This window comes from Trachypithecus francoisi, unplaced genomic scaffold (assembly GCF_009764315.1).
Source record: "Trachypithecus francoisi isolate TF-2019V2 unplaced genomic scaffold, Tfra_2.0 Lachesis_group13, whole genome shotgun sequence".
Classification (NCBI taxonomy): domain Eukaryota; kingdom Metazoa; phylum Chordata; class Mammalia; order Primates; family Cercopithecidae; genus Trachypithecus; species Trachypithecus francoisi.
The window spans coordinates 93941347-93966527 of NW_022681458.1; the positions used below are offsets into that span (position 1 = coordinate 93941347).

The 25181-nt window shown below is 41.3% G+C and overlaps 1 protein-coding gene and 1 pseudogene across 6 annotated transcripts in view; one reads left to right on the plus strand and one right to left on the minus strand.

Moving 5' to 3' along the window:
* Positions 1 to 25181, minus strand: part of LYPD6B (LY6/PLAUR domain containing 6B) — a 211450-nt gene that overhangs the window by 155749 nt on the left and 30520 nt on the right. Inside the window, exon 2 of one of the 6 annotated variants that reach the window (XM_033231555.1) lies at positions 3597 to 3686. The exons of 4 other annotated variants lie outside the window; for them this stretch is intronic. The gene's annotated coding sequence lies outside the window, so the exon portion shown is untranslated. Of the gene's footprint in view, positions 1 to 3596; positions 3690 to 25181 lie in introns of all 6 variants that reach the window. One more of the 6 variants, XM_033231556.1, reaches the window with a different exon arrangement.
* On the plus strand, positions 20531 to 20846 carry LOC117095021 (annotated as a pseudogene).

A 25181-nucleotide genomic window follows, 5' to 3' on the forward strand; every position in this document is an offset into this window, starting at 1 on the left:
CTCCAGCCTGGGCGACACAGCGAGACTCCGCTCTCAAAAAAAAAAAAAAAAAAAGGAATGGAAGAAAACATTACTAGATTAAACAGCTTAGCTATGAGTTAGAGTAGAGGGCTGGCAAATGCATGGAATGTATGTTACCAATCATCCCTCCAGAACCTGCAGACCCAGCTAATCACAGCACTTCCCACTGCATTCAGAGGCAGCCTCCCCATCCTCAGCCCAGCATGCCAACTGGCCCCTTCCAATGTGAAATCAAATAGGTTAATTAACCCCAACTTTGACTCACCATAGATTTCTACACAACGGAAGATGAACTAATTTCCTGGAATGTTCATCCATGTTTGAAAGACTCTTTCATGTTCCACTACATGTCAAATGACTCTTTCAATACTGAAAAATAACGTTCACAGAAGTCTGAACTTGCACACAAATTCATGTATAGTACACTAGGCACTATACCACACACTTTACATGTATTCTATCTTTTCATCCTCATTATACTGGGTACTAATATTATCACCACTTTAAGGAAGAGAAAACTGAGTCTTTGAAAACTCTTCAAAAGGAAGTATGTGGTAGCTCTGTCCAGTCTTCATTCCAAAAACTGTGCTTTTAGCCAGCACTGAGTTCTGTCTCCCCTTTTCTTCTCAAAGGCTCAAATTGTGTATTTTATGAAACCTTTAACAGGAGAATTTCACAAACTCTATTTGTCCTGTGTCTCTTGGCCCTAACAAAGTTAAATACTACTGCAAAAATCCCCTAAGTTGTCAATGCCACAACATTTTGTTTAGTTGTTGCACAATGGTCCTACCACTAAATCTCTTATTATTGCATTTAAATTTCATTAAATGTTATTGCACGTGCTTAGAATTCCTTTGTGATAAACTTTCAGGACGATTGTCATGTGGTAGAGCTGTGCAGAAATTGTCGTGTCCCTACAGTGTTAAAAGTGGAATGGGCACCACCAGCAAGAGGCAGGAGAAAAGACAGCGTGGCTGGGATTTGCTCCTGGAGAGCAGCACTTTCCATGTAATCCTTGGTCCAAAGAAGAAAGAAGCAACTAAACCAAGAAGACAGCCACATATTCACATAACTAAATTTTGAAGCTAGAAAATCAAAACACTGGGACAAAAGAACATGTATGATATGAATGTATCTGTTTGAATTTCCCTCCCCCTGCCAGCATAACTATATTCTAGATTGTTGTACCCTAGCCTACACTGAAAACACAGACCACAAGCAATTAAGAAAACATCCCCAAATCCTAAACATTTCAAAGAAAACCTCTGAAAGACTTTAGGTTAGTCTGTTTTCTAGATGTCTCAGAAGGTTCTAGAAGCCACTCACCATCACAGAGAAGCAGCTTAGGACATACTTGACACCCACAGAGAACATAACAATTCCAAAGGTGGACAGTAGGGGACACAAAGTTGTGGGGGAGGGGCAACAGGAGGAGGTTACTGTAGGGGAGGGAGCAAGGAGATATGAATCCTGTGTTTATGAGGCCAAATGTTGATGGGAGTTGAAAGGGACCAGAAACCAGAGCACTAAATTCTTTACCTGCAAAGAGAGATGTGAGATGAGCGTTACCCCCTAGTGATGGCCCAGAATTATCAACCCTGCCAATAAAGCAGTAATTTTCAAATTCCATTTGCCTAAAATTTCCTGAGGCACATGTTGAAAATGCAAATTCCTGGGCTCTGTTTACATGGGCTCTGATTCAGTAGATACACAGTAAAGGGCCCAGGGATGAACATGTTTTAGAGCACTGCATGTAATTCTGATGCAGGTGGGCTAGGCTGAGAGGCTATAGAATTTCCTTTGGGCACCAGGTCCTGATTCTGCTAGCTGCACCAAGTGAGTACTGTTAGTAGGTGGGCAAAATTCTGGCAAAGTGCCTCATATATGGAGAATTTGCACAACAAATAAACAATCTGCCTGTTGGAGAGGTATACTTTTTTTTTTGAGACAGTCACACTCTATTGCCCACGGTCGAGTGCAGTGACATAATTACAGTTCACTGCAGCCTTGAATTTCTAGGTTCAAGCAATCCTCCTGACTCAGCCTCCCAAAGCACTGGGGTACAGGCATGAGCCATCAAACGCAACCATATTACAACCATTAAAGAATACTTAATGACTGCTTTCTTTACATACCTAAAAATCTAAAAAATTGGAGAAGAAAAGGAGAGCATGAGGTAAGTATTTTTTTCTCACTAAACTCAATTATTATAGATCACTCCTTAACTTTACGATTGTTCTTCTTATTTCTGATACTTTTTTTTCAGGGGAAGGGAGAAGGGAAAGTGGCACACCAGAGCACTGTTTAGGAAACTTGCTTTTAACAGTGTAAGGTTACAAGTATATTCATGATTTTTAATATTTGAAACAAAGAATAGGATATGTTTCTTTAGTTCCTGTTATGAGCTGATTGTGTGCCCTCAAAATTCACATGTTGAAGTCCTAATACCCAAGTGCCTCAGAATATAACTGAGAATACATATATATGAAAATATATAACTGAGAATATATATAAGAATATAGTATTTGGAGATAGGGTCCTTTTTTAAATACCATCTTAATTCATTGAAAGGAGATACGGTCTTTAAAGGAGTAACTATATTAAAACAAAGTCATTAGAGTAGGCTTTAATGCAATACGGCTGATACCCTTATTTAACAAAAAGAAAATTTGGACACAGATCATTTCAGAGAAAAGTTGATGTGAAAACATAGAGAAAAGACAGCCAGCCTGGGAGAGAGGCCTGGAAGAGATCCTTCTCTCACAGCCCTCAGAGGAAACCAACCCTGCCATCACCTTCATCTTGGACTCCCAGCCTCAGAATTGGGAGAAAATAAATTTTTATTGTTTAGAGTACTGGATCTGTGATATGTTGCCATGGCAGCCCTAGCAAACTAATACATCTCTCCATAGAAAAAAGGGAAGCTGTCTTTGTTCATCCAATACCTTCCCTAGGACAGCCTATGACCCCTTACCCTTTGTCCTGGCTCTGATGGGAGGCCAGCCTTGCTCAAAGTTGACACCCCAGAGTAAGACTCAGCAAAAGGAAGGAGAGAGTAGCACCAGATTTAAAATTATCTGTTTATGATACTTTGAAGCTCATGGGACCATGGCTGTTCAACTTCCTGCAGCTCCTTCTCCTTTTTTCAGTCTGGAAGAGCAAGATGAGGACTGGGGAGGTGAAGGCTGCTATGAAACCAGACCCAATATCCACAAGTTCAAAGACCAGCCCACTCTTCTCCTTGCCTTCCTGATCAGGGGAAGAACGGATGGCTGCTTTCTATTTTCTAGATGTAGCCTCCTTTGATTTTATTATTATGAAATGTATACAAATGCTGGTAGGCTGTTTTACACTGGGACGACTGCGTATTGGGGAAATGTTTATGTGTATAGCAGTGGGGGAGTACATTCTAGAAACCTTTGATTTTGGAAGAAGAAAATGGGCCATCTTCCATCCTGGTAAAAACACTTCATCGAGCCGAGCCTTCCACCTGGCAATGCTCTGGATTTTGATGGAGTTGTTTTTAATGGACCTTTCTTCTGTTGCTTGCAGTAATTGAGGCATAGATAGCCTACCTTCCTCTTGCAGGTAATCCCAGTCCTCACTGATCAGCCTTCTGAGCAGAGAGCTGCCTTCCCATCCTCTCCTACCAGTCTGTGATCATTCTTCTTCCATATCAGTGATAGAAAAGTTGGAGAAAGGATAATGCTTCAAATCACACAAAAACATCTTAAGAAAAGTTATCTTAACATACAAGTAACTAGAATTCTTCAGTCTCCTCTTCACTTTAGCAATATTTATTTATCACCAAATTCCTTCTTAAATTCTACAATGTTATAACTGGCTCAAAGAATGTTGATTCCTAAAGAGAACTAACTCCCCACACCCACAGCCCATTGCTGGGACATTCCAGTCTTTAAGCTTGTTGCCAATAGTTAAGAAACTACTTTAAAGGATCAACTCTTATGCAAACAGAACTTACCTAACTCAACTTCCTCAAAGGCAAAAGAAATCCCAAAGAAAAGTCAAAACTGGAAAAAAATAAACAATTCTATTAAGCCACCCCTTCCCACTCCAGTTGAGGCAGGGGGCCAAAGTCTTCCCTTCATTTCTTTGGAGTTTTGGGTTTGGGTTCCTACTGCAAGGGCTTTGCTACCAACTCAGGGTGAAAAGGACATGCAGCAGATGGACCTGGCACATAAAGAGATGAACAGCAGGCCACACAAAGGCACACTCTCTGGGGATACTGAGGGGCACAAACATATAGGGGTTAGGTCCATGTAGTGCACAGACAGATGGCCTGTTTGCAAGCCCAGTTCTGGCAAGTCTGAGATGTGTAACTGCGCAATAGACAACCTCATGGTGGCTCAGCTTTCTCATCAGTATGGGGACTATGACACATCAGCACCTGTGACAGAGGTGTCAGAGGCCAAGAGGATCAATGCACAAACAGCTCAAAGAGCGTGAGATGCTGGCTGGCACATACTAACTGGTAAGCAATTTTTGTTGTTTTTGCTGTTGTTCCCTCCCATATCCTTGAGATCTACTGTGTACTTCATCTGGAGTTGGTATCCATGTCTGTCTATGGCTACCTTTTCCCAGTCACTAACACTAAATCACAGTTAGGCTGACTTTGAGAACCAAGAATTCCACAACTAACTTTGAGACAAAATGAATCAACAGAAGAAACTCAAGGGCAGACAAGGCTAGGAGTCTATGGGAAAGGTCGACTAAGAGGGCAGAAGATGCAGGCAGAAGAGCTCACATAACACCACAGGTCAACAGAATGTCCTTATTAATCTGAACATTCCTTGTATCATCTTAGATTTTAAAACAAGAATGAACTCATGTTTTTTTAAAATCTATTTCCTACCTCTGTCCATTGAACAAACCTATAATGACTCCTGCTAGCAACAAGCCCACCTGGCATCCACATCTGGGTTTCTTAATGCATTCTCCACAAAATATACCCAGGGATTCTTGGAGTAACAACTGATGTCAGGTCTGGGATGGAAACGTGTAAGATGAGCCCAGGACATCTGGTGGTGCCAGAAAACAAGGCACTATTTGTCACAGGGGCTCAATTTGAAGGATAAGTAGAGTGTCAAAAATACTAATGCCTATAACTGATCATAAATATTAAATAAATAAAAATCATGACTCCATAGTGATACTCAGAAAAAGGGTGAGTGAAGAAAACTCTTCTTTACAGAGGAATGCCAGTAACTCAAGGTAGAAGGAGTAAACGAATTACAAAATCTTAATTTTGCAACTCTAGTGGAGTAGCTAATACAGGCTACTTGACTTAAAGGAAACTTAAAAACTGGGTTGGAAAGTTGTTGGGAAACAGCATATTTGCACTTTGCAAAATATCACCCCACACACTATTACTAATTGCAATTAAAAGTATATATATATTTTGTGTGTGTGTGTGAGACACAGTCTCGCTCTGTCACCAGGTTGGAGTGCAGCGGTGCAATCTCGGCTCACTGCAACTTCTGCCTCCCAGTTCAAGCGATTCTCCTGCTTCAACCTCCCAAGTAGCTGGACTACAGGCATATGCCACCACACCCAGCTAATTTTTTTTTTTTTTTTTTTTTTAAGTAGAGATAGGGTATCATCGTGTTAGCCAGGATGGTCTTGATCTGCTGACCTTGTGTTCGCCCTCCTCGGCCTCCCAAAGAGCTGAGATTACAGGCAGGAGCCACTGTGCCAGGCCTAAAGTGTATTTTTACAGTGGAAAGATCCAGTAGTCATCAGCTCAACATCACTAATATTGAGACAGCAGGGCATCGTGCCATTCGAAGTTCACGGCATCACCTATGAAGTAGCTCTGGCAAAAAAATGTTTAACCTGAATCTACTCATGCCTGTAAACCTAGCTTCCAGTTTACAGGAAATATACAGGATAGAGGAACAAGTAAATGACATGTAAAGAAACCATCAAGAAACCCATAATGTGGGGCATTCTCTAAGACAGCTAGGCTAGACTCCAAAAAGTTACAAAAGAAGGTGTAGAGACTGTTACTGCTTAAAGAAGAATAACCAAATACAGCGCATGAATCTTGGTACTTATCCCCGTGTTGGAAAAAAGCTATGTTTTCAAATAAGCAGGGAAATTTGAAAATGTGCTAGATACTATTAGATACTAAAACAGAATCATTGTTCACTTTCTTCGGTACGATATTGCATTATGGTAATGTAGGGAGAATGCTGGTCAGGAGATGCATCTCAAGTATTTAGGGGTGAAATGCTATGATGTCTGAAACTTGAGAGACAGCGAGACAGAAGAGCAGACACAGCAAAATGCTAACTGTATGCTGCTGCAACAAACAGGCATGGTATGCATGAAGCGCTTTCCTTTTTTAGAAACTGTTCTGCAGGTATGCTCCCCTGTGCCATTTTATTCCCATTCAAGGGTACTTTATTCAGCCTCTCCAGAGTTTAGCTCAGAGACATGGATTTCTGCCTTAGCTTCATTATCTGACAGCAGGAGCATCTGCTCTACATGCTGGTATCAGGTTCCCTGTCCAGAGGCACACCCAGGTGCAGCCAGGGAGTCAGTGAGAAAGCTGTTCCACACCCTGAATTCCTTATTTCCTACAGGCAATGGGGTAGAAAGGGAGTCCTGAATTATGGCTGTACCCAGCCAGGTAACGCTGACAAGCTTTTCCAGCTGCCTTACTACATGGTGATTATTCACCACACAATGGAAGTCCACCCCACCTGGGCCCTCCACTGCCACAAGAGGAGCCCCAAATGATCTCAAATAATAACAGTGCCAACCACAGCTCTTCAGTACTCATCACATGCCAGACACCATTCTAATTGTCTCACATTTACTATAATTCATGGATTTCCACATGGGCTTAATCTTTACCACAGTATCATTAAGTAATACTATCAAGTACTGAATGGAAAACACTGTCGGCAAAGGCAAAAAAAAATTGCAATATAATTTACATTCGTAATGCTAAGTCATCTTTGCTAGAAAAAGCAGGAATTGGTACTGGGAGTGGGAAGAACTTCACTATTTCTCTCCTAAAAACCATTAATACAAGCCTCCTTCAAATTCTTGCATGTCTAGGCATCTATAATCATTTATCGTGAGAAAGAATATATCACAGTCAAAATCACAGCTTGCTTCCTGACGTGGATTTTGTCTATCATGGCAGTGAAAGCAAGAGAGGTGAAGATCTATGACCTCATCCAGCTGTTCCTCCCGGGGCCTCCCTAATCGGCCATTTTGCCAGTGCTCATATCTCTCTTTTCACATTAATGTCAGAAAGTTCAAAAGACTTAACCAGATGTTTCCCTGCTCAGAGTTACTGCAGTCAGTTATTAAGGGGGAGAAAATAAGCTTCAAATATCCCATGGGGAGAGAATAAAGTGGGGTGGGGAAACCTGCAAACATCGAGGAAGTTAGCTGTCAGAGCAGCAACATGAACATGTGTAAAAAAGAAGTGTAGAAAACCATGCGGAAAGTGACTCCAGTACTTAACTACACAATACCTCATAGAACAGGATTTTGCATTACTCAAACAGGAAGTCTTCACTGGAATACCACACAACCGTTAGAATAAACGAACTCTCACTATAGGCAACAACATGGGTGAAGCCGCATATAATGTTGAGCTAAAGAAGTCAGACACTAAAAAGTACATACTCTAGGGCTATATGATATTTATTTAATTTTTTAACTAACAAAAATTAAATGTGTTTTAAAATATGTACATAAAATCCAAATCAAGCAAAAAAACTTCAGAATAGTGAGGAGGGGTAGGGATCATGAAGGGCACGACAGAGAGGCTTGCTGGTCAGGTTCTGTTTCTTGATCCAGATGCCACTTACCCAGGTATGTTCTGTGTGAGAATTCATTAAACTGTATGCCTCTATCTATACACAGAAAGCTGTTCCACGCACTGACTTCCTTGTTTCCTACAGGCAATGTGGTGGTAAGCGAGGCCTGAATTTTGGCTGTACCCAAGGAGGCTCAGCCAACGAGCTTTACATTAAACATCAGTCATATCTAGATTAAATTTCCAGATGTATATATGTCAATAAAAAGTTTAATTCAAAATATAAAAACAATTTAATGTCCCCACCCCAAGAGACCTCTGACTTCTACTTCTGAAACAATCTCAGAAATGGTGGCATTACCTAAAATCATCAACTTAAAGTAAGTGAAGAGCTCAAGGCAATTGGGAGCTAACATCCAGTCTGTATGTAAAGTGAAATTAGACACAGCTTCTGCCACAGTCTTACAAATAACTCTGCGGGCATTAGCAACAATTGCTAGGGGAAGTAATTACAAAGGCCTTTGATCTTCTATCATGTCCTCTATCTGAGATCTCAAGAAGCCAGTAAACAAACAAGGCCCAGCAGTCCTCTGACAGTGCCACCTGTCTGCATCTGTTTACAGCACCAGGCCCAGATCCAGTCACCTTTCTACAGTAGCAACTAAATTCAGGAAAGGACCTAGAGGTTACTAAGGTCCTAGTATAAGAACATCATGACTTAAACTGACTTCATATAAGTTAACTCCCATCTACTCTTTATAAACAGGACCCTGGTCAGATAGTAAATCTATGTGTCCTAAGTTGGCATTGCCTAATATATTGCATTCTTTTTTTTTTTTTGAGATACAGTCATGCTCTGTTACCCAGGCTGGAGTGCAGTAGCATGATCTTGTCTCACTGCAACCTCCGCCTCCCAGGTTCAAGCCATTTTCCTACCTCAGCCTCCCTAGTATCTGGTACTACAGGTGCACGCCACCACACCCGGCTAATTTTTGTATTTGCAGTAGAGTCGAGGTTTCACCATGTTGTCCAGGCTGGTCTCAAACTCCTGACCTCAGGTGATCCGCCCACCTCGGCCTCCCAAAGTGCTGGGATACAGGCATGAGCCACCACGCCCAGCTAATATACTGGATTCTTAAAAGTGAGAAAGAATAGAGAACTTGAGAGAAATAGAACAGCCTGCTACATCAGACCTCCCAATTCTATCTGACTTTCTTGCCTACTGTTACAGGTTGAATTGTGTTCCCCCTGCCAAATGTACATGTTATACTTCTAACCCCCAGTACCTCAGCAGAATTTGGAAACAGGTCCATTGCGCACGTAATTAGTTAAAATGAGGTCATACTGGAGTAGGATGGGCACTGATCCAACACGACTGGTGGCCTCATAAAAGGGTAAATTCAGACACAAACACACACACAGGAAGAACACAAGTTATAAAGTTATATGGCCACAAGCATAGGAAGTACCAGAAGCCAGGAGAGAGAGACACCTGGAACAGTTCTTTCCCTAATGCCTTCAAGGGAGCCCAGCCTTGCCATCACCTTGATTTCAATCTAGCATCCAGAACAGTGAGATGATAAATTTCTGTTGCTTAAGCCACCAGTTTGTTACTCTGTTATGGCACCTCGAACAAAAATACACCTACATAGCCCCTTTGGCGATATTGATAAACAAAGCGGTGCTATCCTTATCTCAGAGATCGGGAAAGAAGTGCAGAGAAATAAAGCAGATTGCCTGAGATCACAAAGCCATCTAGTTTAGAATTCAGTAATGAGATAAATTTTGTTGCAAAAGGTTGTGAGCAGGAAAGAAATGACAAACTCCCCTTTTCTGGAGGCCTGCTAACCCTTCTGGGTGCGTTGGTTTACGATGCTGATGTCTAAAGGGAACTCTGGGGGCTAAAGCACATCCCGGAAGATGCCTTCTACCCCTAAAAATGTAAGCCAACACCAGCACACCTTCCCCCATAGACATGTAATTCTAATTCCCACTGCGAGAACGAATTACTCTTCAAACGCCTGAATCTGCTAAAAAGAATGTAGTTACTGAAAATGAGGCAAGAAAAAAAGAGAATATGAATAGAAATGGCATTTTAATAAGTAATGAGACTTCTAGGGAGGCTGGTAGTTCGGAATCACTTCTGAACTTTAATACAGAATTAATCTACACTATCTTCCAAAAACAGCAGTCCAGCAAAAACCTTGCACAACGGTGTCCATTTCAAACGCAGCCACAGAAAATAAAAAGGAACCTCTAAAAGTGATCAATGTGAGATTTTATGTTAGGGTTTTATGAATTGATCTCTGGTTATTATGGATCAGCTATGGCAAAAGTCCAAATTACATTAAACATAGTAATATTTGGATTCAATTTAGTATTAGCTAGAACAGTACAGCTTAGTATTAGTATTAGCTAGAACAGTCCAAGCACCAAGCACCAAGCACTGAAATTAGACCCTAGGCCGGGCGCGGTGGCTCAAGCCTGTAATCCCAGCACTTTGGGAGGCCGAGACGGGTGGATCACGAGGTCAGGAGATCGAGACCATCCTGGCTAACACAGTGAAACCCTGTCTCTACTAAAAATACAAAAAAATCTAGCCGCGCGAGGTGGTGGGCGCCTGTAGTCCCAGCTACTCGGGAGGCTGAGGCAGGAGAATGGCGTAAACCCGGGAGGCAGAGCTTGCAGTGAGCTGAGATCCGGCCACTGCACTCCCGCCCAGGCGACAGAGCGAGACTCCGTCTCAAAAAAAAAAAAGAAAAGAAAAGAAATTAGACCCTTGGAGGACAAAACAGACACCAGTCCCACCCTCACAGAGCTTAGAGTTGAGCTCACAAACTAGACTTCAGAGGTAACTCACACCATGGTAATATTTGCAGGTCTGCCTTAAAAAAAAAAAAAAAAAAAGACAGGATCTCACTCTGTTGCCTCAGACTGGAGTGCACTGGCATGATCATAGCTCACTGCATCCTCAAACCCCTGGGCTCAAGTGATCCTCTGCCTCAGCCTCCCAAGTATCTGGGACTACAGACACAAGCTACCATGCCTTGCTGATTTTTATAAATATTTTAGAGATGAGGGTCTTGCTATGCTACCCAGGCTGGTCTCAAACTCCAGGGCTCGAGCGATCCTCCCACCTCAGCTTCTGAAGCTGCTGGGACTCCAGGCATGAGCCACCATGCTGGCTATATAGGTTGGTCTTTAAAGGTAGAAATTAGGTGCCTCATTAGCACAGTAGGGAGAATGTCAGTCTCATTAAAGCGAAAATTCAGTGATGACAATCTTATAAATTTCTATTTGTTCTTTCAAATTTTAAAACGAGCCAGACCTCCATAGCTATCTTTAAAATGAGTTCCTCTTAGGTACACTGTATGGGAAGAGTGTTCCCGCTTGTGTTGTGTGGCAACCATGGAAGGAGACAAAGGTATAGCTTGAGAAAACCAAGGTCACTGATTTAACCACCAAAGGACCAGGTAACTTTAGAGACTGTACTCATTATCCTGGCTGGCAACCCCAGGTTTTAAGCCACTGGTTTACAGGAAGAGATTATGCTCTCCAAAATACTCAGATGCTATATGTGCAGAACATTTTATGAATGGGAAGGGAAGCAAAAGCAAACACAAATAAAGACCCCATTATAGCAGGAAATGTTCAGGCCTCTGTGCAGAGATCACGGCGCCTTCTGAAGGGAGGCAGAGGTGCAAGGTGATGGCGGCGTTCCTTCTGCTGCCACAGTGGGACTCCCTCAGTCATTCAGGAACCCTCCCCTGGCCTGACAGTGTGGCACTGTGACCCCTGCCCTGACAATGTGGCACTGTGACCTGACATCCTCAGCCTAGCAGGTGAATTAACAGTGCTGACTGTCACATTCCTCAAGTGAATCCTAAGATTCTGAGCAGTTCAGAAACAGACACTTTAACAAAGTCTGCCCTCCAGGAAACAGCAGCAGTTGCTTCAAGGAGGCAACTCAGCTTCAGCCCAAAGCTACACCATTAGGACGTGAGGCCATTCCAACTTGCTTTCTTTCTGAATGACATCAGATCACTTTTAGCCAGATGACAAATTGGAAGAATAGATGCCAGTGTGATTAACTTCAGTTTTTATAGTATTAAATTTGCAATTTGTCCATTAAAAAGATGCCCAGCACTTCAGAGGATCAGAGCTGGCTCACTGTGCTAATGGTGTTGAGTTTTCACTGTGGCACAAGTGAGCTTAAAATTGGGGCAATTATAATTGTATGTATTTATGTGGATGTGCTCAGCTCACCAATTTTAAAAAACAAGATACTATACATGAAAAAGTAAGGATGGAAACCTTCAAAGCCACTCTCTTCAAATCACTTTAAAAGCAGGCTGAAAACAAACACTTTGAAGTCCTGCTCCAGCAGAGTCCTGGGGAAATTACAAAAAGAAATTAAACTATAGTTACAGTTCTCACATCTTATTACATGCCACATTGTCTTTAAGAAAAAAATCGAAATGTATAAAAATAAGGTTTTCAAATACAAAAGGATCATATTTGCAGAGTTAATCAATCATGTCCAGGCAGTTATTTAAGGTATGCCAGAAAACAAAGCACTCACCTTCCCAGGCTGCAGGAAAGCAAGTTTCACCGCTCTCCAGAGTTTTCTACAAAGACATGACTGGGGGCGGCCTGTGCTCTGGGCATGTCCCCAGTCTGATCTTTTGCCTTATCTTTGCAAAGTTGCAAGCAGCTTCCTGGGAATTAAAAATTAGCTGCCAGGGCATTCTGTGGCATTTTACAGGCCACTGGTCACCAAGTCGTCCATGGCCATGCATTCTAACAGATAGCAGTTCGGCTATGGCCTGAGGCACAGTTTGTCATCCCTGCAAATTACAAATACCAGGAGTGCATGTGGGGCTGTGGGGCTACAAACCCTGCACCTACTGGGTTAGGAATGTTTTCACTTCTCCCTACTAAGAGTTTCCTCCTCCTCCTCACAGAACCAACTCCAATCCCAGCACATCTTAACCTCAGCACTACACAGCCAAGGAATTCACAAAAATGCCTGAACATCTGAGGTTTAAAATATTCATAACAACCTCCACTGAATTAAGGCAACCAAGTTTTCCATCTACTTTCAACTCTTGGTCTTTTTTAGTGATGATTTTTTTTCCTTTACCTTTTAAGGTAATATATCCACATTATAGCCCATATATTAGATCCTGAACAGTTTTTTTTAAATTTCATCACATATACACAACCACCATTAACATTCCCTTCTCGTCTTTTTTTCACAGAATTTTATTCTGCCTCATACCTAACTTAAATCATATCCTAAACATTATCTTACTGGTAAAATGGACATAGCACTACCATTTCCTTATCTATTTCCTTCTTGTTAGACAAATAACTCGCTTTCAATTTTTCTTTATTATGAATTACACTTCAAAGAACATCTTTATGACAAATCTTTTTCTGTGTGTCAACCATTCCCTTGGAATAGATTTCTAGAGTTAGGCTGAAAACTTCCAAGAGCTGTTCTCTGAGTCCTGAGGAAATTTTTTAAAACTATAGTTATCACTTCTTATTATATGCTGCATTCTCTTTAAGAAACAAAATCAAAATGTATAAAAATAAGGTTTCCAAATACAAAGGGATCATATTTGCAAAGTTAATCTATTCCATCCAGGCTGCTATATAAGGCATGCCAGGAAATAAAGCCCTCACCTCCCCAGGCTGCAGGAAAGCTAGTAAGTTACTCTAGTGCTACTCTGGTAGCTAGTAAGTTACTCCAGTGTTAAATCCTGACATTTCACTTTCCTATATTCAAAACCCATTCTCCCACTCCTCTGGATTCTTCTCCGGGCTCTCCTTCTCTCCTAAATTGACCTTAAACTCTGTCAGCCTCCTGCCTCATCAGCCGTAGCACTGGCCATAGTTTCTAAGGCTTTCTGTCTTTGCTTTGGTCTCTGCATGTTTTCACTCATCCACCAACACTGCCGAACACATTCAGAAAAGTACTCTGCTAACATTGTTTTTAAAATTATATGGATTACATATCTGTTTATCTTACCTGCTTTTCAGAATATATGACATTTAGTGATCAGAAGCATTTATTGGGTACGTACCACAGAAAAACAAAACTAGGATTGTCATATGACCAACTTTATACTTTCCTTTTTGTTAAGATTTTCCACAAACCTGTAGTCAAACACAGGTCATATTCAAACTATGCACATTAGTTACAGGTTCTTCTAACTTCTGCCCTCTATTCCTTCACTTACAAAAAATTAATGAGTTTTCTTTCTTCTTTTCTCCAAGAGAAGTCTGACAACTTTTAAACAGTTTAAAAGCATGATTTGTTGGTTGTTATTTGTTTCAGTATCCTATGAACTATTTAACTTCATCACATGAACAGATTTAATGCAAACATACACATTAAGTCTAAATTGGTCAGAAACGTGTTCAATAAAATATACACACTACAAAACACAATGTAAAACCACAGCCATAAACATATAGACCCATCTAAATAGAAACAGTCAATCTACACTTGATTATCTATGTCTACATTTTTCTATTACTATAATATTTGTTTACTACTTATCCAATCAGCACTGGCACTGCCCCATAAGGAAGCAACAGCGAGTGCCAAAGATTTGAGAACAATTTATAAAATGGGAGGGAAATAGAGGGGAAGGAAGATTTCTGAATTTAAAAATCAAAAGCATAAAGTTTATGGAGCATCTAGGAATTATATACTCACTGGATTTATAGTAAAAGTTTCTAAAATACATTTCTATATGACTGATTGGCTCACTGCGTTTTATGAAATACTAAGTCCTTAAAAAGAGAAAAGGCACCTTGTTTTCTTTAAGACTATTAACACTGATTGAGCACACTGTATTGTATATTAACAAAATACATATGATACTGCTAATATGGGTTGCCTTGCAGAAAAAAAACTAGCTGCCTGAAGGAGGAAAAATGGAGTGGGATTCTCCCTGTACATTCTTTTGTCGCCTTTAAATGCTGAACCATATGAGTAAATTACCTATTCAGAAAATAAATTGTATTTTAAAATTTTAAAGCATTTCATAGGATATTCTGAGAGCTCAATAAATGTTAACTCAAATTAATCAGTTTCCCAGGAAAGTAAGTGGTAGGCCCGGAGAGATCACTTAGTTAACATTTTTCTTCAAAGAGGGAACCTCCCTGCATTTAGCTACATTCTAGAATCATGGCAATATTATATTTTTATTATAATAACATTTTTTCACCCCAATTACTCTCCTCTGAGGCTGGAAGGGCCCATCAGCACACCTTGATTCAAACTGATTGCCAAAAGCCTCTGTGCGTGCCCTTAGAAGTCAAGTTCATGTTGCTGGAAGCAAGGAGAAAACCTCAAAGAACAATCTCTACTCTGTAGGTTGAAGAATCAGGCCTATATGATATAATTATTCCTATTAATGGCATTAAAGTTGATGTTTTAGATCTATACAGAAATAACTGCAACTAAAATCAAAAACAAAAGGAGAGAATAGGTGAGAGAGCACGTGTGTGTGTGTGCACGTGCACGCATCCATGCATGCATGTGTGTGTGTGTGCACATGTGCCATCACAAAAGTGGCCCTGTGGTCAACCCTTTGAGTAAACATTCACTTGAGCCTCTGAACTGAACCCACATTGACCTACCCCACCTGGACACTCACAGGGCTCCACAGCAGACCCCTTCTTTATGTAATTTGGTCATGTCTTGGCTATAAGATCTTCTGAAAGCACTCGTTGCATTTGAAACTTCTGGATTAATACTGATCCTTAGATACTTGTATGGGTTCTGATTTTCTATTGAGTCTCCATAAGCCAATGGAGCATGGTCTGTCAAGGCTTCCTTCCCCAGACCCATCACTTCTGCCCTCCTTCTCCTTTCGTACGACCGTCACCCTGGTCTAGGTCTCCACGCCCTCACCCGAGGTTGCTGTCCTCTCTCTCTCTCATTTAGCTTCTGCTTGTAACTCAGAGGATCAGCAACATGGGCTAAAGGAAAAGGATCAGAGACAGGTAAATCCAGGCTGGAGGGAACCTGAGAGCATCACCCTGCTTGCAGAGGTTTGGCGATGGTCCAGCAGGTACTTATAGAAGTGCAGGCCCCCGTGCCCACTTGGGTCCCCAAGTCTGTCATCCAAGAAGACACAGCAGTGGTAGGATGATAAGCAAAAGCACTGAGTGGAAGAAAAGGAGGCTTCAGCAGCACAGCAGATCTTCCTAACATTCTGCTCAGCACAGAGCCCCAAACAGTCGCAGGACACAGCCCAGAACCAACACTGCCTCCCAGCATCATGGCAGTGGGCTTGGACAGGAGGACAGCAAGAACAAGGCAGATCCCAGGACCCAGCCAGCATATCAGTAACAGCAGGAAATCAAAGAAGAAACTCAGAAACACGGATCAAGAAAACACCATGAGGGTGGAAGCAAGGGTGTCATTCAGGGCACATGCCTTCTCTCAGTCAGGGCTTCAGCTGGTTTTCTACCTGCCAGCTAATGGGTGTGAAGCTGTCAGGGTGCCTCTGCCCACATCAACAATGGGTCAGACACCAAGAGATATACGGGGCTGGGCCTGCCAGTGAAAAGCAAGGGAAGCTACAACTGCATGGGGTTGCAGAAAGCAGTGACAGCTGCTAGCCTGCCATTCCACTCACTGAAAAACTCTCAACAGCTCCGCCTACCTCACCATTATCATCATCACTAAATCCAGCAGTGACTGGGCACGCATTACCCATGAAGACATCACCTCTTACCATTCTCCCTGCTCACTGTTCTCTAGCCACTCTGGCCTCCTTGGTGTTCCTTGAATAAACGAGGTTAAGTTCCCATCGCAGGGCCTTTGCACTTGCTGTTCCTTCTGCCTAGAAGGCTCTCCCCATAAGTACCTTTACAGTATTTTCTCTCTCCTCCTTCCATCTTGACTCAAATGTCTCAGGCTTTCCTGATCACCCTATTTAAAATTGCAGATCCAGGCCAGGCACGGTGGCTCAAACCTGTAATCCTAGCCCTTTGGGAGGCCGAGGTGGGCAGATCACTTGAGGTCTGGAGTTTGAGACCAGCCTGGCCAACGTGGTGAAACCCCATCTCTATTAAAAACACAAAAATTAGCCAGGCATGGTAGTGCTCACCTGTAATCCCAGCTAGTCGGGAGGCTGAGGCACAAGAATTGTTTAAACCGGGGAGGCAGAGGCTGCAGTGAGCTGAAATCATGCCACTGCACTTCAGCCTGGGCAACAGAGTGAAACTGTGTCTCAAAAAAATAAAATCAAATAAAATAACAAATCCCCTCCTTCACCACTCTAGCATTCTCCCTTTCCTGTGTTATCCTTCATAGCATTTACTATATTGACCTCCTGTATGTTTACTTATGTGTTTGTTTATTATCCTCTTCACCAGAGGAACGTGTGCTGAAAATCAAGAAACGGTAAAACATAGGGAGACTGAGGAGGGCAGATCACTTGAGATCAGGAGTTCAAGACTAGCCTGGCCAACATGGCAAAACTCTGTCTCTATCAAAAATACAAAAACTAGCCAAGTGTAGTGGTGTGTGCCTGTAATCCCAACTACTCAGGAGGCTGAGGCAGGAGACTCATGTGAACCTGGGAGGCAGAGGTTGTAGTGAAATGAGATTGCACCACTGTACTCCAGCTTGGGTGACAAAGCAAGACTCTAGCTCAAAAAAAAGGGGGGAAAAACAACTTTCAAGAGAGAAAAGGAATGTTACTGGCAAAACAACCAATGCCATTATGCCCTTTTTCTTCTTCCTATTGCAAAAGCCATTTGCCTCCCAATCTTTAACATCTGGACTGAGAGACCTTGTCCTTGAAGTTTTCCTTCGTGGCTCTTTGATTCCCCGGTCTTCTCTTTCTCCAAATGACATTGTTTATTCTGTGCAAAACTTCACACTAACCAAAAGCGTGTGCCTCTTTGTGCTACTGGGGGACTTAAATGAGTTAATTCATGCTTAGAAAAGTACCAGGATGGTGCTCAGTCCTTGTTAAGTGTCCAGGAAATCACAGCCATTGTTATTATTTAGTATATGGACCTTCTATTATATCTACTGATTCAAGTCTTATTTCTATAGCTAGAGCATAAGCAAACTGAAGGCAAAGATCTTATCCTATGTTTTCAGATTTCCCAGAGTACTTAATCCAGGTTTTCAATAATTATTTGACAACTGATTGAAACAAAGTATTTAAACTTTTAAAGATTTGCTTGAAAACCCTTAGAACCTCTATTTAAACAGTGATTCCAATCCTTTACCTCTCCCGGGACTGACCTGGTATGCAAATACAGCAAATCCCTGAAAACGGCATTTATAACAGGAGCTTTGCTATAGCATGAACAGCAAAGCCAAAATACTATACAAAAGATCAAACAAATATTGACTGAAAGAATTTTCCCCAAGGCAACTGTTATAGTCTTATCTTGAATAGAATGTTTACACAGTTAATTAAGTATTGCTATGGACTCAGCAAAATCCCAGGCAGACCCTGCCAAGCTGCGTTTTACATTCCCATTGCTTTATCGCTATTTACAAAGCCACGCACAAGTCCCTCTCTTCCTAGCCCCTCACCTATCAGTCCTGCTAATGCCGGGTGTGGAATTAAATGATAAGTAAGTCATACACCTTTATCCGTAGACAAAAGATAATGGAATCTCAGTGCCAAGGATTCCATTTACCTATCCCACGGCAAATATGCTCTGTCATTACCCTCCCAGAAATCAATCAGGCTGCATCTGTTACTACCTGTTGACTTCTTGGAAATGTATGAAATAGTAGAATCATGTAGAGAGAGAGGTGTTTACTGGTTTCACAGAACATGCCTCTATACACCAGATACTAATGAAAGTTTACTTCCTATGATTATCAATCAAGAAGCCTGCCAGAGCACCTCAAAATTCACCTCAAAATCACAGGCTGTTCTACATAGTGAATAAGCTGATTGCTAGCTTCCAATGGGTTGTCTAATTATAGAGAAGGTCAGTTATGATGAATAGAAGCCAACAAGAGTCATTCACAACCTTTCTTCCTTCCCTCCTTCCATTCAGCCATTATTTATTGAGCACTTGCGATGATCCAGGCACTCTTCCAGGCACTGGGAATACCATCAAAAATTACAATTACCATAGTATTAGGAAGGTTATATGAGGGAGGAAGGAGATCAATAAAATAAAGAGCTTAAAATTTTATAGTGTGCTAGATATTAATAAGTGCCAAAGAGAAGAAAAATTAAGAAGCAGAATATGAAATCCCGAAGCCCCAGCAGAAGGAATAAACTTGCAGATGGGTAGCCAAAAACATCCTCAGGGAGAAGCCACTATTTGAAGAAAGTGAGAAAGCCAGCCTTGTAGGTTAGTGGGGAAGAGTCTTGCAGGGGGAGGAAATTGAAATGCTAAGGTCCTGTGGCAGAGCATGGCTGGCGTGTTGGGGAACATTAAGGAAGCCAGTGTGGTGAAGCCTCGTGCTCACTGGGAGACATGGAAGGAATAGGCCCCAAGAGAAGCAGGGGGCAAGACCCTATAGCACCTTGCTTCCAAAACATATGCATTTTTATTCATCACAGAAAAGCCACCTGTTTACCAAATTTTCATTTACTCACAACTCTCCAGCCATTATTTTTCTAAGAATTTATGTATTTCAAGAAAATGATTCACACACACACAGTACACACACACACCACCCAACCCTGCAATTAAAAAAAAAAAAAATTGTACAGCTAGCCAACATATTTGCCTGGGGAAAACTCTTAAGTTTCTATTAATAAAAATGAAAACTGTTCATGGCTTTGAGTGTAAGCCTCTGTAGGACTGGAACCAGGCCTCACAGTAGTGGACACTGCTCAGCACCATGGACAACTGGGCACTCGGTGATGCTGTGGAAAGATGTCACACTGGCTAAAAATAATAATATGCAGAGTTACAGGAGATGGGAATGTTGAAATTTACCACAGGGACTTTTTTTTAATGTGGCAATGCTTCAAAGTCTTTGGCAAATTTAAATGCCAAGCTGACTCATGCAGTATCCAGACCACACATCCTTCCTGCCCAACGAGCTTCTCAACATAAATAAGATGCTATCAGCCAAAATCTGTGACACAGCAGGGTTTGGGGTGGTACCTTAAGATCTGCTATCTTCCAATTCTATTCAATCCTAATCAACCCAGTTTCATTTATCACATAAACAGTTTTCCATTACGAAACATTCATAAACAATTCCACTGCAGTGATTCCACTGTTCCTAGGTACACACAGTCTATGTCGCCAAGGCAAAAAGCACAACTACAAGGCATGTCCTGTGTAACAAAAACTAGCTATTATGCTACATGGATATTTTGTGTAATAAGAAAAACTAAAAATATAAAAAAGTTATGATTATTAATGACCAGTCATAATCCTGCCTCCATCAAGTTCTCCAGAGGCCACCCCCACCAGCCCACCCACAAAATGGACAAATTCCTGTGGCTGGGTCACTTTTCTGGCTCTCCTTGGTTAGAAGTTATACCAAAACTGAAAAAAAAAAAAAAAAAAGGCTACATAATAAAGAACTTCAGGGTGGGGGCTGGGGGAAAGCAGTTGAAACATCAGAAAGGTATGGATAGGGAAGTAAAAATGAGTTTTAAGAAGAAGTGGAACAGTGTGGAACAAGAGACAAAGGAGATACTTTTTAGAAATGTTTCTTAGAAGACCCCAGCAGCCAAAATGGTGAAGCAAATTAAGCAGAAGTTTGCTTTTCAGGAAGCCTTGGAGGCTGCAAGTGATAAACCTGGAGTAGTTGACTTCTCAGCCACATGGTGTGGGCCTTGCAAAATGATCAAGCCTTTCATTCCCTCTCTGAAAAGTATTCTAACATGATATTCCTCAAAGTAGATGTGGCTGACTGTCAGGATGTTGCTTCAGAGTATGAAGTCAAATGCACGCCAACCTAGTTTTTTAAGAAGGGAGAAAAGGTAGGTGAATTTTCTGGAGCTATAATAATAAGTAAAATCTTGAAGCCACCACTAATGAATTAGTCTAATCATGTTTTCTGAAAACGTAACCAACCATTGGCTATTTAAAATTTGTAATTTTTTATTTACAAAAAGTATAAAGTATAGAGACTGTATACCCAACTGCCATCTGGGTGACAATAATATATTAACAAACAAAAAAAAGTGTTACTAATGTTCTCTGAAAGATGCAAATGAAGCTTGAAAATTCAGAAATACTTGTTTGCCACTTCAGTTTCTGAACTGTGTTCCTCTCAGTGCTAAGTTGTATCAATTACTCTAGGAACAACTGGACTTGGAGAAAGAGTCTAACTCGTGGACATAAGAAATGCACCAAGTTTTTCACTTAACATAATACATTCTGCATTATTGAGAGCAATGATGTGTTCCAAAACAAAGCATGGTAAAGGGGCTCATGGCCAGACTTCTGCCCTACCTCAAACACAGAAGCCAGTTATTCTACAAAGGTTAAAAATTACATGCTGATTTCTTCTCAAACTGCCTAACAAAGCAGAGATTTGGGCAAAGATTTTTCCAGTCTCAGCAAAGAAGCCCAAGAAACAAAAACCTCCCTCCTCACAGTGGTGAGATGTTCCCCACTCACCTTAGAAAAACAGGACTTTCTGTTGAGAGCACTCCTTCCTTCTCCCCTCCTATCAGGCCAGTTTGAGAGGAGGGGGGTCACACCTTCTTCCAAAGCAAAAGCTTTTCTACCCTCTAGAAAGTTTTGGTCAAAGAAGATTCATATATAATACAGAATACATGCTACCAGTGAGTAGTCAATTACATTTTTCTGTTGCACAAAGAAGATAATAAATTCTCCATTCAGACTGTAAAACAACTATTTGAGACATTAATGATTATACCAGGAATCTTCCTAAATTATATAAAATTTAAATAAAAATTAGAGAAAAACTTTTCTTTCAAGACAAAGATTATCTAAGAGAATTGCCTTAAACCAAAGGAAAAAAGCAAAGACTACATAGTACCACTTTATAGCCCTACAAGGATAATATATAATGTCCACAATCAGAAAAAAAAGGAAGTTTTAAAAAAGTATATACAGAAAAGATATGAAATATATATATACATATTTCAAATCTTATCAATAAATATACTAGAGGGGTAAATTCCTTTTTACTTTTCTGTGTTTTCTGAAGCTCTCATGGTATGTATTAATTTATAATGGAAAACAACTTTTTAAAGGATGTTTAAATTATTAAAACATTCAAAGATTAAAATGTTTATTAAGGGTCATAATGTATAAATATAAAATATGATCAGGAAAAAGCATTCACCACTGACCATGCCACCTTTCCCAGATAAATCATTTACATATTATGTACCAGTGCTTCTCAAACTGAAGCAGGCATAAGAACCACCTGGAGAGTGTGCTGAAATACAGGTGACAGGAATGGTAGGCAGCCATAAAAAATAAGGAAATCATGTCCTCTGCAGGAACATGCATGTGGCTAGAAGCCATTGTCCTAAGCAAATTAACATGGAACAGGAAACCAAATACCACATATGCGCTCTTAGAAGAGAGACCTAGGCCGGGCGCGGTGGCTCACGCCTGTAATCCCAGCACTTTCGGGGGCCGAGGTGGGCAGATCACGAGGCCAGGAGATCGAGACCATCCTGGCTAACACGGTGAAACCCCGTCTCTACTAAAAATACAAAAAATTAGCCGGGCATGGCGGCGGGCACCTGTAGTCCCAGCTACTCAGGAGGCTGAGGCAGGAGAATGGCGTGAACCCGGGAGGCGGAGCTTGCAGTGAGCCGAGATCCGGCCACTGCACTCCAGCCTGGGCAACAGAGCGAAACTCCGTCTCAAAAAAAAAAAAAAAGAAAAGAAAGAAGTGAGACCTAAACATTGGGTACTCATGGAAGTAAAGATAGCTACAATAGACACGGGATTACTAAAGGGGAGTGGAAGGAAGGGGGGCAAAGGTTGAAAAGCTAACTATTGGGTACTATCCTCACTATCTGGGTGACAAGATCAATTGTAACCCAAACCTCAGCATCACACAACATACCCATGTAACAAACTTGCACATATACCCCCTAAATCTGAAATAAAAGTTTAAATTATTTTAAAAAGGAAACAAATAATGGCTAATAGAACATAGTGTCTCTAGACACAAGACACAAATGGGTAGCCAAAAATGGTACTGCCCCATCTGTACCATGGGCCAGTGAACTATATAGCCCATGAACTAACAGCCTATTTTTGTAAATAAAATTGTAGGAGGGGCAAGTGCGGTAGCTCAGACCCATAATCCAGACACTTTGGGAAGCCAAGGTGGGCAGATCTCTTAAGCTCGGAGTTAGAAACCAGCCTGAGTGACAAAGCAAAAACTAGTCTCTACGAAAAATACAAAAAAAAAAAAAAAGGGGTCAGGCACAGTGGCACGCCCCTGTAGTCCCAGCTACTTGGGAGGCTGAGGCAAAAAGGATTGCTTGAGCCTGGGAGGTGGAGACTGCAGTGAGCAGAGATAGTGCCACTGCACTCCAACCTGGGCAACAGAGTGAGATCTTGCCTCAAAAATAAATAAATAAATAAGTTGTATTGGAACACGCACACACAGAAGACCCCCACAGGTAATAGAACCTGATAATCTGCATTTTAACAAGCTCTCAAGTAGTACTGATGCTGCCAATCAACCGGGCTCACTTTGAGTAACCAGGTTTGATGCAGCAGGAAGTGACTGGAGTCTAGCTTGGGTTCTCTCACAGGAAGCATGCCACGCTTATTCTAGATTGGGCAGAAGAGGAAGTGAACTCAAGATTCCACCTTCTTTCAGAGTTCTAAAGCAGGAGCACAGATTCATTTCTCTCTAATCAACCCCTGATGATTAAATGCTAAGTCATGTCCTTACTAGGGGGTCAATGAAATTTAAGATAATCATGATTCTAGGACTAACAAGCTTGTTAGAGCATCTGATGGAACCAGCCTTTGGATCAACTTGGCAGACTGCTTCTGCCCTCCCTAGAGTTCACCACACACTTAGCAAGTATTTTGACAGTAGTTTTCAAACACCACATTGTTTCCTACTATTTCCATCATTTCCAAAAAATGATTTTGTTGGATGTCTAAGAATAGGAGGTAGTCCATGAATTCAGTATCTATCACTCATAAGGAGACAAAAGAAGGCAGAGACACTTCATGAGCTGCCCAAGAGGGAGGGAGGGTGAACTTCAAAACAGTCCAGGTAGTCCCTGTCCTTTTACTCCCAACTATGCACTCCTTAGACACATCGCAGTCCTCTGGGAGCCAATGCCAAAAATCATACTCAGAAACTCCATAAAACCTCAGTAATACAATGCAGTGCCTAATAAATTACTCAGGCCCCACTCAAACCCCTCCACCAGGCCAGCCCATCAAAGCACCAGAGGGTGACCATCATGTTTCCTTACACCCTAAGGAAGAAGGTACCTGGCTGAGAGGCCTCCACATTCCAGAGAGTGACAGCCCCTGAGAGGAACTAACTTAATTAACCATTCAGATGAGCACAGAGAATTCCCACCAGCCTCCAGGTCCCCAAACACCACATCTGCCATTTATTCCCGGTGCTGTCATTTCCTGCCTGCAGTGAGCTAATTACACACAGTGGGAATTCTGGAGCTGCCGGTTCTAATGTTTATCCGCTGTTAACTTGTTGTGTGACTTCAAAGATATGTCTCTAGTGCCTTTATTTCCTCTGCTATAAAAGCAAGATAAGGGAAAGACATGCTTGAGAAAGTGCCCTAATATAATACTAGAGTCACTGCTATCCTTAAGATGCTCACAGGAATTGTAATTAACATGTCTCTTTTACTCAGGCCTTTAAAGATAACTGATGACATGTTGTCAGAAGTGTGGGATCTCAAATGATATTTTCTGTTTTGTTAAAACAGGTTTTAGTGGCAAATACTACCTATAAAACTGTTGATAAAAGCGGTATTGAATGTGCTTCTTTGTAAATCATGGATTCATTCAAGGGGGTGTCCATAACCATAACTCTAATCAAGACTTCATAAGGAGAAAAGATACTGGAAAAGTCACCCTAAGTTAGTTTTCCATAACCTTAACATCCAGCATTGAAAACATAGTTAGGCAAAATAGGACTGTACTTCTAAAACTATGTTTTAGAAGACTAGTTAATAACACAGTCTGTGCTACTATATCAGAAAAGCTGGTTACAAAACATTTTGTATAAAAAACAATCAGTATAATCAGATTTTGTAAATCTATATGGGCATGGAAAAATATTCAGTAAACGGCAGCTATTAAATTCCAGAGTTATCTGCTATGGCCCTGGCCCTTTCCTTCTGCATTTGGGTTAGCAATATATTCCAGTTATAACATGTTGTTAACCATTTAT